The sequence below is a fragment of the Carassius auratus genome, unplaced genomic scaffold, assembly GCF_003368295.1.
Source record: "Carassius auratus strain Wakin unplaced genomic scaffold, ASM336829v1 scaf_tig00005488, whole genome shotgun sequence".
In the NCBI taxonomy this organism is placed as follows: Eukaryota; Metazoa; Chordata; class Actinopteri; order Cypriniformes; family Cyprinidae; genus Carassius; species Carassius auratus.
In genome coordinates, this window is record NW_020523669.1 from 25,912 (window position 1) to 39,822 (window position 13,911).

A 13,911-nucleotide genomic window follows, 5' to 3' on the forward strand; every position below is an offset into this window, starting at 1 on the left:
CTCTTGGTGCAGGGATTGTATGTAGCACAGGTGAATTGTGGGGGATTGATTCGCAGACTGTGAGAGATTGAATCAGATTGCTGAGGAGCAGTTGGAGGTCAAATCTTCACAACGAAACTGCTGTATTGAACAATCACAAAGTTATAAGGAGGAGACTTTGGACGTTATTGACATAATATATTGTTCATTTCTGCTAACGAGTCATATTTATCAATGGATCCTTGGTGACAAATATTGCACGAGCATAATAATGGCATATCGATTATTTGCGGGTAATGGACATCTTTGTTATTTTTAGCACAAATGCTGAGGCCATCAGGAAATATTTCTTCATAATAGAGTTGTTTTTATTGTAGTTATTAGCAAGTGTATTCTGTACTAAAATGCTTTTGGAATTATTCAGGAGTTAATTGTGTGTGATATTTTTTGGTTATGCTTCAGCTACGCTTTGCTAAGCTACTTGATTGCCATAAGAGCCCTTTTAAAGGTGTTTTATCATTGTTAGTAAGGCATTGATCTCAATCTCCAAAGTTTAAGTGTTTTAAAAGGTAATACAAGTCACAGCTCCAGTAGTTATGGGTAAATAATCATGCTTAATGCAAAGATATACTCTAACTCTCACCCTAATGCACATTGTTTCCTCTGTGTGAACACTGTGGTTGGTGACTGTGTGTGAGTGTATAAATCCCCATAGACTGACCTCAATGTACAATGCAGACACAGTATTGAGTACAAATGAGCGAGTCGAATCAATAAGCTCCTCAGGTTGCAGAATATAATTACTTGGCCAAATCAAACGCAACTCTCAGCATTAAACCACAGCAGGAAAAAAAGTACAAATGTTGTCGCAATAATCTGTGGGAGGTTTTTATAGCCAGAAGTTGTGAGTTCATCTTGTATCTCTGATGGGGTGGATTTAAAAAAAAAAAAATTGGATGGATAAAGTACAGCAAACATCTCTCACATGAGTCTTCTTTGTGTTGTCTTGCAGTGGCTAACATCCTGTGGAGAGAAGAAGGTAAGTAAGCATTCTGTTTCAATGCAATATTAATGTTTCTTGAGCCCTGAACAAACTTATCTATATCATACTACAGGTCTGGGGATTGGAAACATGTTCTATGTGTTTTATGAGGATGGTATTAAAGTCATCCAGCCAGTGGCCTGTGAGATTCAGAGACACATCAAACCCAGCGAGAAGCTTCTTGGCCTGCAGGTGAGCTGTGGTAAAAGACATTTTTAAGCATACCATACAGCATAAAGCATAACATAAAGCCTCTGTTTTCTTTCCTGCGTGCTGTAACCACAAGCAAAGTGTGAAGTTTATGACTGCTATTTATTTATCAGCATTCTTTTGCAATTATTTTACAACAAAAATTATTGATTGCTAGGGTCTGCATGAATTTCTATTTCTTACTTTAAATAAATCCATTGACCCTTTTTCACCCATCAATCCATCCTTCGTTCTCTTTCTTTCTTTCTTTCTTTCTTTCTTTCTTTCGTCTATCCATCTATGCGTTCATCCTACTTTTCTATTTTTCCTTCCTTCATTCCTTCCTTCCGTTTCTTTTTCTAACTATAAATCAATCCATTCACCCTTTTCTTTCAGTCTTTCTATTAATTTATCATCCTTCATTCTATTCACCTATCCATCTTTACTTCTTTCCAACCATTCTTCCCTCCATCATCTATCCTTTTCTCATTGTTTATTTTCATCTATCCAGCCTCCATCCATCATTTCTTCTTCCTTTCCATCATCCATCCTTCCTTTCCCCATTAACTTTCATTCTTTCATCATCATCCATCTATCCATCCTTCATCATCATCCATCTGTCCAACCTTTATTCTCTTCTTTCTTTCTTTCTTTCTTTCTTTCTTTCTTTCTTTCTTTCTTTCTTTCTTTCTTTCTTCCATCCATCTATCCATCCTACTATTCTATTCTTCCTTCATTCCTTCCATCATCTATCCTTTTCCCATTCTTTCCAACATTCATCCTTCCTTCCTTTCCCCATTCTCATTCATTCTTTCTTTAACATCCATCTGTCTATCCTTCATTATGTTCACCCATCCATCTTTCCCCCATACTTCTTTCCTTCCATCCATCCATCCATCTTTCATTTTCTTTTATATTCTACCCATCCATCCCATCATTCATCTGTCATCATTCCTTCCTTGCTTCATTCCTTTTCTCTTTTATTCTTTCTATACCTCCATTAGTCATCCATCTATCCACCCTTTAGTCTATTCACGCACCCATACATTTTTGTTCCATCATTCTTCTGTCTTTCTTCTTTCTTTACTTGATCCCATCCTTTTTGTCTTTCATTCTTTCTATCCATCACACATCCATCTATCCACCTTTCATTCTATTCAGGCTTCGTTCCTGTCTTCCTTCTTTCTTTCTTTCTTTCTTTCTTTCTTCCGTTCCTGACATGACTAGTAATTTAACCGTATGGAGTTTGATCCTCAGCACAGACATCAGCTGATCTCCTTCATCACTTTACATCGCTTACATCCCTCCTTGACTCTGAATATAAATTCTCGGCTCTTTCTGATAGACAGCTGTTAGATTTACACAAGCTATTAAATGATTGCCTCCCTCTGTTTAGCTGTTACGTTGGAGCTGGGTATGCTGATGAGACAGCTGTATTTGTTTGGGGATCGGGGCGGTGAGAGCTTGAGTTTCCAGACTCCAGAGAGGCAGCAGGCCTCTATTAGGACATCAATCAAATGCCAGGCCTTAACCGCAAGCCTCGGTGCAAACATTAGGGAGCATTATGATGTGTTTTTCCTATCACATGTACTTCCCTCCTATATTAAATATTCTCTGATCATTTTGAAGATCTTACAGATTGCAGTTGCAGTCAACAGAGTCACCAGAGGAGATATTTTACTGTTTGATTTTACTGAGTAGATTATTAAAAAAATAAATAAAAAAATCTTCATGGAAAAGTTTAGTAGCATTGTTAAACTTCAACTCAGTTGTCAATTGTTAACTCCTAGGTTCCTTTAACGTGAAGAGCCACTTCTAAAAATCAATTTACTCTAATAATCTTTAATATGTCTTTGTGTAGTTTTATTGACCCTTTTTTGTACCTTATTTCTGAAGGAGGATGTCTGTCCACAAGTGGAGGGAGATAAGCAACAGAAATGTTTGTGGACATCAGCCGTCAATGTGAAGGACAAGTTCATTTACGCCACACAGCCTTTGCTGAACAGGTTGCTCATTGTAGACGTCCAATCCCAGAAAGCTGTTCAGGTAAGCCAAGGAATCAGTAAACTAAAACATTATTCTCATGAACATACTATAGGCACATCATGAAATTTAAATAATGATGCATTTTAATATATGCAATGTGCCATTCTAGTTGGCATATTTTATTCTTTATTTTCACATGGTATGCAACATTTTCTTTTTTTTCTGCCATGGGAACTCAATAATCTCTTGTTTGAGTAGTTTCTTCTGGTTACTCCAAACCAGAAATAATCAGAATGTTAGCATGCCGTGTTCTGATTGACTGACGATCTGATCTGCTTGATCGAATCACGGTTTTGTTTCAGAGTGACTGCCCAAATGAGTTCTATCAAGACTTTCTTCATGCCAGGCCTGACTTGGGTATTCCATGATGCCTCAGAATGTGCTGACAAGGGTCTCTCTTGGGATCACCTGGGAATTTGGTTTTCATTGCCTCAGATTAGCAAGTGCTAATTAGCCACCAGATCTTTAAGAGTCGGAGAACCATAGAGAAGAGTCTAATATTTGTCCACAAATTATGTTTTAAACCTGAGAATTCATTATTTAACCAAAACATTTTTGTACGATTTGAATTTTCACTGCTAAGGATAGTGGTGAGAATTTGTTCATCCGTGCTGAAGAGTTTCTATTATTCAGTCTAATCCTCGTAAGGGGGAAGGGATGTGCTGGGATAAAAATTCAATGTGCACATCTGCTCCCACAGATTTTTGCACACATGGAGATTGACGCTGAAGACAACAATCACCCTCCTTCATCATGGCTACACGAACAGTAGTTCTCTCTTGATTTCTTTTAATGCGGTGTGTTGTCGAAACAAGCTGTTCAAATGCTCACATTCTGGAGGACTTAACCGTGAATGCTGCATCAGATCTGAAGTTGGAGACATTCTGTTGGGGGGGGGGGGTGTACATCCTACTGTGAGAGAGGGTGTAATAATTTTTGCAACGCTCAATGTGCAAATTACATTTTTTTTCATATTCGTGTGCATCCATGTAAGCACAATGAGGTGTGAAAATTGCACAGTAAGGCTATCACTGCACAAAATGAATCATTTGTTTCCCAGTAGAATATCTTCAGCCAGGTGACAGAGAATGGATATGGATGCAAAGCTATTATTGCAAACGGGCTGAGCTATTGTTTCTGTCAGCACCCCATTTAAAATGCACACCCATCCCAAACTCTGCATGTGGTTAAAAAACATACAGCTGTGCTTTTGGAAGCAACACACGTTCTCTCTGTCATGGATAGTTGCTTTGGAGGACTTGTAAACTTTAATGGTGACTTTTGTAGAATGTTAAAAACCATGGATAAAAGATGCTTCATGAATTAACATAATGAGTTCCAGTGATTTCATTGAATTCCCAAAGTGAACTGACTATGATAGTGTACATTATATCAAATTCCTATAATATGAGTATATCTGTATATTTGTGAATGTTTTAAAAGAAGATTTATACATTCACATTCACCTTAAAGGCTTCAGTTATTTGATCAAATGTATAGTAAGACAGTATTTGTGAAATATTTTTATTTTTATTCCTGTACTTTATTCCTGTAATGGAACATTAGTGTCATGAATTTTCAGCATCTATTCAAAAATCATTCTAATATGCTGATCTGGTGTTCACGGAACATTTATTATTATTATCAATGTTGAAATATTTTGGTATAATACAAGATTATTTTTTTCAGGACCTTGCTGAATAATATAATTTTTTTTATTTATTTATTTATGTATTTTTTAAACCTGATTCCAAGCTTTTGAACAGTGATGTATGGATTTATTTATTAGATTAGGTAATAAATTAGGTATCAATTTATTATATGAAATATTAAATGTACCTAAATTTTTTTAATGGATCATGAGGCTTTTTTGAACATAGGACTTGCCCAACCCTTCCACATAAACTACATTTTTAGTTGTTAAATGTTACTGTGTTAACTGATTTTGATAATCAGATGGAAACTGTTGATCTGCTGTTGTCAACAGACTGTGAGCACCGACCGGGTTCCAGTGAAGCTGCACTATGACAAGTCTCATGACCAGGTGTGGATCCTGAGCTGGGGAGATCTAGAGAAAAACTTTCCAACCCTCCAGGTAAGTCAAATCACTCCAGATTCATCAGTGAGTGCTAATCACCATCTGATGCCTCTTCAACATGAGTACTGGCACGTTCTGCTTAACTACATCTCTCATCTGATTATTCAAGTAGATGAGTTGGCCCTGCTGAGAGTGTGTTTTGATGATTTTAGTTGACATTTTTGGAGCCTTCCCAAGTGATGTAAAATTAAACCAGAATAGCAAGGGGTCTCAGTGGGGCTCCATATCGCATAATTGGAACAGTCTTGTCCCTCATAATGCATAGCTTTGGTTAATTACAAACATAATACATTGAGTTCGTCAAAGACAAGGGCAATTTTGACATTTAGAAGTACACAAATCTACCCCTTGTGTGTGTTCCTGCACATGATCACTCATGTTCCTATTGTGACTCTTCCATACATCAGGTGATCAGCCAAGCCAGCGGAAGCATGTCCCACCACACCATCCACACCCAGCCAGTTGGCCATCGCTTCGACAGGGTGGAGGATTTCTTTATTCCTCCCATAAGCCTCACCATCAGTCACATCAGGTAAATGAGAAAAATACTCCCACCAAATACATAAATATATATATATGCAATAAACAATGTATGAACACGTACTGACTGCGATTAAAACTCCTGAGAAAACAGCTCTAGTTCTGAATAGTGTGTAATGTGCATTCGGGAACTGACTTTTAGATCTTAATAAACCATTTTGTGCATTCAAAGTCACTCACATGAGAAAGTAGATTTGGACGTAGTCGAGAGGGAAATGTTTAAACCCTGAATAAACAGACCAGGAGATGTTGCATGGATATGGAAATCTCATTTGAATTGATTAAAATCTGAGTTGAAGATTACTGAGCATGCCCTGATCCTCTTATTGTCCCCTGTTGGCAGAAAGATGTTTACTTTAGCTCTCATGTAGTGCTAGTATAAAAAAATAATGACTCAATTCCAAACGCTAGAGAGATTGCTTGTTCTCTTCATTAAGAGAGCAAGTCACACTGCTGATGACAAGAGTAGCAAACAATGTAATATGTTCACACACACAAAAACAATAAGAATAATGTGACGGTCATAAAGAAAACTTAAGTTCTGTTCCAAAAATCTAGCAGTTTGCTGCCTATATACGCTGCTGCATCTTAACTAAAAAGGAACCTCATAAGTTAGAATGATTTATAAGAGTGCAACAGCCCACTTTTTCAGCGGTTCCAGAAGTATTTTTTCTGTAGGAAAAAAAAACTTAGTTAAAAAGTTATAAGTTATGAGCCAAACCAAACTTTAGCAAGGTGAATCACACCATTACAAATTTTCATTTGAAGCAGAAAAGTATATGAAAATTGTACAAAAAGTCAAAGGTACAAGGCTGTGTACTAAATGGCTTCAAAGCGGGGAAGTTGGAGATGTAATTTAATCATAAACTATACAATCAATCTACATCCTTGTAGCTTACAGAAAGTCTGTCTTTAATGATTTAAAAGTAATTATTAAATCAATTCCTCTATGGAGAAAATTAATGGGAGAGCAAAAAAAGTGTTACAGGAACTTTGATTAGCTGATTTCAGTAGCCTTAATGTCTCCAACACATGATGTTGCCTTAAAATACCTCCTTCTTAGGCTGCTCACTAGTTTTGGATCAGAGCCATAGACTTACCCTGTGAGGCAAGATGATGGACAGTTTCTTTGCAATGTAATCAAATCAAATCATATTCACAACATTTTAATAGGGCTATCCGGTCAAATGATCATAACTCAATCTCATAATCAGTAAACGCTAATAGCATCTATCCTGTTTACTTATCTGTGTGTAAACATATTTTTGTAGTTCAAATAGCCTGTGCCTCTTATTATAGTATTAATAAAGGTTTTGGAGAATAAGCACATCGTTGCAGTTCAGTTGCAGATCCTAAGCACAGCTAGTGACCGGCTTTGTTAAAAGATAGAGAGTTCATCCGGAGGATACAGCGTAATGCACAAAGACCAGTTTAATTTTCAGTCCTTTAGAGACCTGAGATAATACTGCTTACATGGATGCCACTCACACTCTCCTCATAGACGATTCACTGAACCCAGCTGTTTGCTTTCGCCCTAATATTTGCAGCACTACAATTCGGTTCCTGACACTAGAGTTCAGTGCATGTCAGTCTCGCTTTTCTTGAATAAACTGCTGGATGCTCAGTTGAGGGTATGCACCTTTTTTTAGTGCACTGTCCCAGTAGGCTGGTGACATTTAGCGGTGCTGTCCGCTCTCTGATGGAGTAATGTGTTTCTGTGCTCCAAGTCAACATCAGCGCACTACGCTGAAATAGAGGTTAACACCAGTGTAAAGTATTACAGCCCTGGCAAGAGTTTGGATTTAGCACATGACATTAGCTTTTGGATGGAGAAGTTGTGTTTCTTTGTAAATGTGTTATGTAAGAGGAATTACGTCATTGATCTAAAGGGAATAAGATAAAGATTGAGAGAATGATTATGTAAGAAAAAACAGACTCTCAGATCAAGACCAGACATGCTGATCTCAAAGGTATTTGATGTAAAGTGTATTGACAGCCTCTGAAACAACTAAATCCCTTTTAAACACAACATTAGAGAGCTACAGTTGTTTCAAAATCTTGTGAAGAATGGTTGGAAGTGGATTTGCCTCAGTCTCTGAACATAATGTATTTAAATAATGCAGACACAATTGACCCTTCACCAGGAGTTTGATTGACAGGTGATCTGACCAATCATAACGGTGAATCTGCAATTTTTGTCGGACAAACAAACCAGGCTGGAGAGTAGATTAATATCAGTGTATGTGGGCTTAAAAAATGGTGTGTATGGACGTCTTTCAGAGAAAAATAAAAATAAAAACATGAAACATTAAAAATATATAGGCTTACCAAGGCTGCATTGATTTGATCAAAAATACAGTAAAAATGTATAAACTGGTTATAAAGTAGACAACCTATTTTTAGACTCTCAAATGATTTGTGAACATTTGTAGATCTCTAAAGTTGCACACACAAAAGGTTTCCTTTTTTAGAAACTATTTTTTACAATGATACTGTACATATCAGTGTTTATCTAACCATAAACTCATGTTATGACTAGATTTTATGCACGAATACCCATACATAATAATTAGATCAACCAGAGAGCTCAGCGTGCCTTGTAAATTTATATGAATTTACTTGCGTAATCCTCAGGAGGATATTGATTTTTGTGAATATGCTGACATAATAAGATCTGCGACTGGTAAACAGCGCCCGTGTCATTTGTACAGAACACTGTTGTAAGGAGGAATGTTTGGTGATCCGTGATCCAATAATTACTTCATTCGTTTCTCATTTGCAATGCCTCATATATTTAGATTTCACCTGTGGCAGTGAACTGTTGAGGAGGGATTTGTACAGGGGAGAGACTGCATGTGACATTTTTAGTCAGCTTGTCAAATTATTTTAGCATTTACACACCTTCACACTGGGAAAATAACAGCCTACAAGAGTCTCATTCACAGCATTCATTGACTTTCTGTCATGCTTTTATCCGCAACCAGCCTGCGCACAAATTAGTTTGTCAACTGTAAAAAAAAATAAAAAAAAATAATTACCTTTCCTTATTTATCTTATTTGAATTGGACAGTAAGCCCTTTACCAATGCTAAATACACATTTTCAGTCTAAAGCTTTGGTCAGATAAATATTGTTTGTATAAATGGAAGTATTGCCATGAATGAGTATATGTGTTTAGTTTGTTCATAGGAAAATGTTTTTTGGGATGCCTATGGTTTAGTTGGGAGAAATAATTGATTTACAACAGGAAAGTGTGTCTATTAATTGCCCTGCAGTGCATAAATAAACAAAGAAATCACGAAGTATACACACTGCTACAAAAAAAACCTGTCCGTGTTGTTTTTTTATTATGAAATTACAGAGCTGTCCTGTTGTATATTGACTGCATGGGTAGAGGCTAGTGACTTTATAGTGTAATGAAATCAGCAGCCGATATCCAAATGACAGAGCTGTGTATGCCAACTCAAAAAGATGAATGTGACTCTTAAGTATCCTATTCTGGGGATACATCATTACATGTCCCTGTAGAAATGTTTTATATCCAGCACTACAAAACCTTTTTGTAATCATTATTGAGTGATGCATGTTTCCTCATGGGTTGCATCTGTTTAACAAAGCTGAAAGCTGATTCTGAAAACATTGTAGTGACCCCCATAGCACACAGGCCTGTTTTTTAAAGCATACCCAGGATGAATTGTATCATTGATGTATGTTTGTGAGTGCTAGCAGCAGCCGCATCCATTGTTTTATTCATGTTTTTGTTGCATTGGATTTACCACCAAAATTTTACTTGCATAAAAATATATATATATATTCAAAGGTATTGGGCACCAAGTGTAACTTAAAATTTCATGAAAACATTTTGAAGTTTAAATTTTATTTTTGTTTGTATTTTTTAACATGTTTATGCAAAATTTAGGCAAATACATTTTTCAGAAGAAATGCACATAGTATGTAAGAAGAAGTACTTTGCGTAAGATCTCCAAATCAGTAGGTCAGTTTGAACCATATTGAAACAGCTAGAAACACTAGTGAAAAATTATACACATTTATGGTGATAAAGGTGCACTGTTTTTGACACATAGATGTGATTTGAAAAGTAAATACAAAATTGCCCCCCTCAATGGTTTCAAATCGTCAAAATATAACACTTTGAAAAGTAAAAAGAGAAAAGGGAAAAAAAATATTTTTACTGTTTTTTACTGTAGCCTGTCAAATACAAGAGTCATATTAATTCAATATGATTTTTATGTAATTTGAGGTCAGTTTGACCTTTAATCCAGACAGAGAAGATATTTTATTAACACAGCAGGAGAGAATTTTCCTTGCTTGCAAAATAATCCTATTTACAATTGAAGTGGATGACTGGGTATTGAACACACACTTTTACATTCATATTCCATGGTCTCGGCCCCCAGTGTCCGGATCTGTCACCATGCCTTCTTGCTGGACCTCATAATTTAGAAATTAAGCCCCAAGCATATCGTCACAGCCAAAACAGCCTGGCCTGTAGCTAATAGATGGACTCCTGCTGCCAACTGGTGGAGCTCATCAAGGGCGGTGATAATCTGTCCCATTGGTCCTCAGCAGACATGGCCTTTTGGCCAGACGCAGACAGTAACCACATTCTCGAGTGCATAAAAGAAGATGGATGTCAGGGTTTGAGGTCTGTGCTAGAATTGATTGGAGAGCATGCAGATTTAATTGGACTGTGTCAGATCCTTTATTTCCCTCACCAACTTCATTTGTTCTTGGTTCTTCTGAGAATTTTTTATAGCCAATAATTGGGCTCTTTGGATTTCTCAGTGGATGAGACAAAGTGTAGATGATTAATTTTTTAATTGAAATCAATTATGAAACCAGACATCTGGCAGAGGATATTTAGCATGGATGGATTTAGAGATGTGACATTGAATTCTTTGTCTTCCTTCAAGCTTTTGGATCTCCCTCATTAGACTTGAACCTGCACTCTGAGTTTATTCACTCAGAAGCTTCGTTTGTTACTTTCAGTGTGGCAGCTACTTCTTATCCAAAGCAACTTACACTTCATTAATTGCAAGCGCAGTGCCCTCAGGGCAACATTAGTCAAGTGCGCAGTGGAGTTAGATCCAGTTCCAGGGACACTTTAACTTGGGATTGGAGCAGATCCTTAATAATTACAAAGCTTCAGGGTTGGGCAAAAGTCAGAATTTATGAACTGGCTTTCTGTCAGTTCTTGTGTGTCTAGAAGAGGAATTTACTATTTGCAATTTGCAAGGAAATTCAACAGTTATGTGAAAAATGTTTCAACAAAAAATAAATTATTTCATTTTTAGTTTAACTAATTATGCTTATTAATACCTGTAGTATATTTGACCCCAAATGATTAGAAAATTCTATCAAAATAAGATTTTGTCATAGAACTCCATAAAGCACATTTTATGGTCCATAAAATTATATTATTGTCATGAAATAGGTTGTAATTATGAGATTAACTTATGTTTTTTTCTATATTAAAAGATGTTTACAAAAAGATACAAATTAAAGCTGCAGTTTGTAACTATTTTTGGTTAAAAATCATCTGAAATAAATTTTGAGCAAGCACAGTTCATAACCAGCCTTACCTTAGCCCAATTCACAGTGGAAATCTTATAATTAGATTTTGAAATGATCTATTTAAGTAGTACTGGTTGGTTTTCACAGGTTTATGTGTTTATAAACCACATGTCTGAAATCAGATTATATTCCAGTTTTAAATATTCATCTGGTTACACATACATGGGATTGTACAAGTTCTGTATTTTAAAGAGAACCAGTTCTTAGGAAGAATAATTTGCTTTTTAGGTTAAAATAATTTCTCTATATGAAATTGGAATGGTATGAAAATTAAAAACAGAAATAGTAATTTCCATGTAACACTAATACACACTGCATCTGTACACTTCGCCGTGCAATGCTGATGTTGTTAACATTAACAGTTTGAGAACAAATATAGAAGTGATAATTTGCAAGGTTTGATGTGATATGAGCTAACAGATCATTAGATTAGTGCAATTTTATTGTAATGCTTTTTTTCTCAGTTGGTCAGATCTAAAAGTGGCAGACTTTTGACTTACTTGTTTCGATGACAATATCCAGTTAAAATTCTTATTTGAGTCATACTACCAAGACGTAAGCTAGAATCTGTGATTTTGAAGTACAGTATCCACACCGGTGCGAGCCACACATACTCCTTAAAACATAAGACTAATCCGTGAGGAGCTGAGCCAACGCATAACCCACGTAAAGAAAATAATTCCACGAATCACTGCAATTGCAGGTTTCAAACAGAGATGACGTGAGAGAGGCAAAACTTACAGACTGCAGCTTTAAATTAAAAACTATTGCCTTGGCCAAATACCCACACTTGCACTTAAACACTTTACTACTTACATGACGTATTTCCTGTATTTGGCCCAAGTGTTCAAGGGAGCATGAAGACCACAAGTGTGTGTAGAACTTTTCATTACCTGATGGACACACTTATAGTGTTGTAAAAATCTAATGTTTATATAGCTTTATTCTAATTTACATTTTAAATACTTTGCATTTTGAAATCAACTTCTAAATAGTATGTTCAGTAGTCTCTACAACATGATGCATGATGGGATACACTAAGCCTTGAATACTGCTCTGGAGTGGATTTAGTCTGTGTTAAGGCACCTTGCTTTGGCATTTTTAAGAACTGGGACAGTCTTGAACACTTACTTCCTGCCGCTCGCAAGTGTTCTCAAGTGGCCAAGACCGCACGTGTGGGTATTTGGACAAGGCATATGCATACGCAGCAATTATATGAATGCTTGCATTTAAAAAACAAACAAACAAACAAATCTGTTTAAAATGAATGATTTGGAATATATAAAGCATTATTTAAAAAGCCTAATTTAATCCTTAATGCTAAAAAAAGAGCTTGTTCTGACAAAGAAACATGAAATAGTTGTGTTGAATGAATGTTTTGCTTGACAGAAACTGATATCTAACTGATATTTACGTCTAACGCATATTTTTCTTTAATAGGTTTGGTATCATCCTCCACAAGAACGAACCAGCTCTTCATAAGATCGATCTGGAAACCACCTCCTATGTGAAAAACATAGTCTGCAGCAGTACGATTGCATCCCACAATCCCTCGCCTACACACACCTGGGCGGATACTACTTCGTCAACTGTCGGCCAGACTCAACAGGTGCGGTACGGCCACAGTTAATCATCGATAGCGTAACAGACAATGTCTTTGGTCCAAATGGGGATGTGAGTGGCACACCTTATGTCTCTCCCGATGCCACTATTTAGTGAGCGTGGATGACCGTGATGGCTCATGCGCTTGCAGCATGTGTCCGTGCGGGGCGAAATCGACCAGTCCTTTGACATTCACACCAACCTGCACCTGTCCGACCTGGCCTTCATGCCCTCGTTCACGAGGGCTAACCAGTTATAACGTGTTTGGCAGCTCGGGCACCAGACGGATGCTCTTTTTGTGGAACTGAGCACTGGTAGCGTCCAAAATGATCAAGAGCCTAAAGCAGCCCACGCCAGCTGCTCAGTGGCCTTGGAACCGCCAGAAACAGAGTCATGACTGGCAGCGGGCTGTTCGGACAGTACCTCATGACCCCGTCTCAAAGCTCCCTGTTTATACTGGATGGGCGTCTGGATAAAACTCAACTGTGAGATCACTGATGTTCCTTTGGGAAATACTGTGGTGTGGGTGGGAGAGGCGTAAGCTGTTTTAAAGGGGCTTGAGAGGGAAACAAAAAACAGGTTGCAGTGAATTTGGTCTCCGTTAATTTATTGAGAATAAATTAAGTCTCAACATTTGGAACAAAAAAACAAAATTGACTGTTCAAAAACCTGCATTGGAAAAGAGAACTTGGGAAATGCTTGTTTTCGATAAGCTAGCCAGGTTAAATAGCTCATAAGTAGTTTCTCTAAAAATATTCGGTGGTGTCAAACTCGCGCATTGGTATCCTTTAATAAGAAAGTCAGTAAGAATCACTTTGTTT

At 36.9% G+C, this 13,911-nt stretch overlaps 1 pseudogene; it reads left to right on the forward strand.

Annotated features, from left to right (window-relative positions):
* LOC113070962 (follistatin-related protein 5-like) overlaps nucleotides 1–13,657 on the forward strand; it is a 33,248-nt pseudogene extending 19,591 nt beyond the window's left edge.
* Nucleotides 13,658–13,911: the final 254 nt, after the last annotated feature.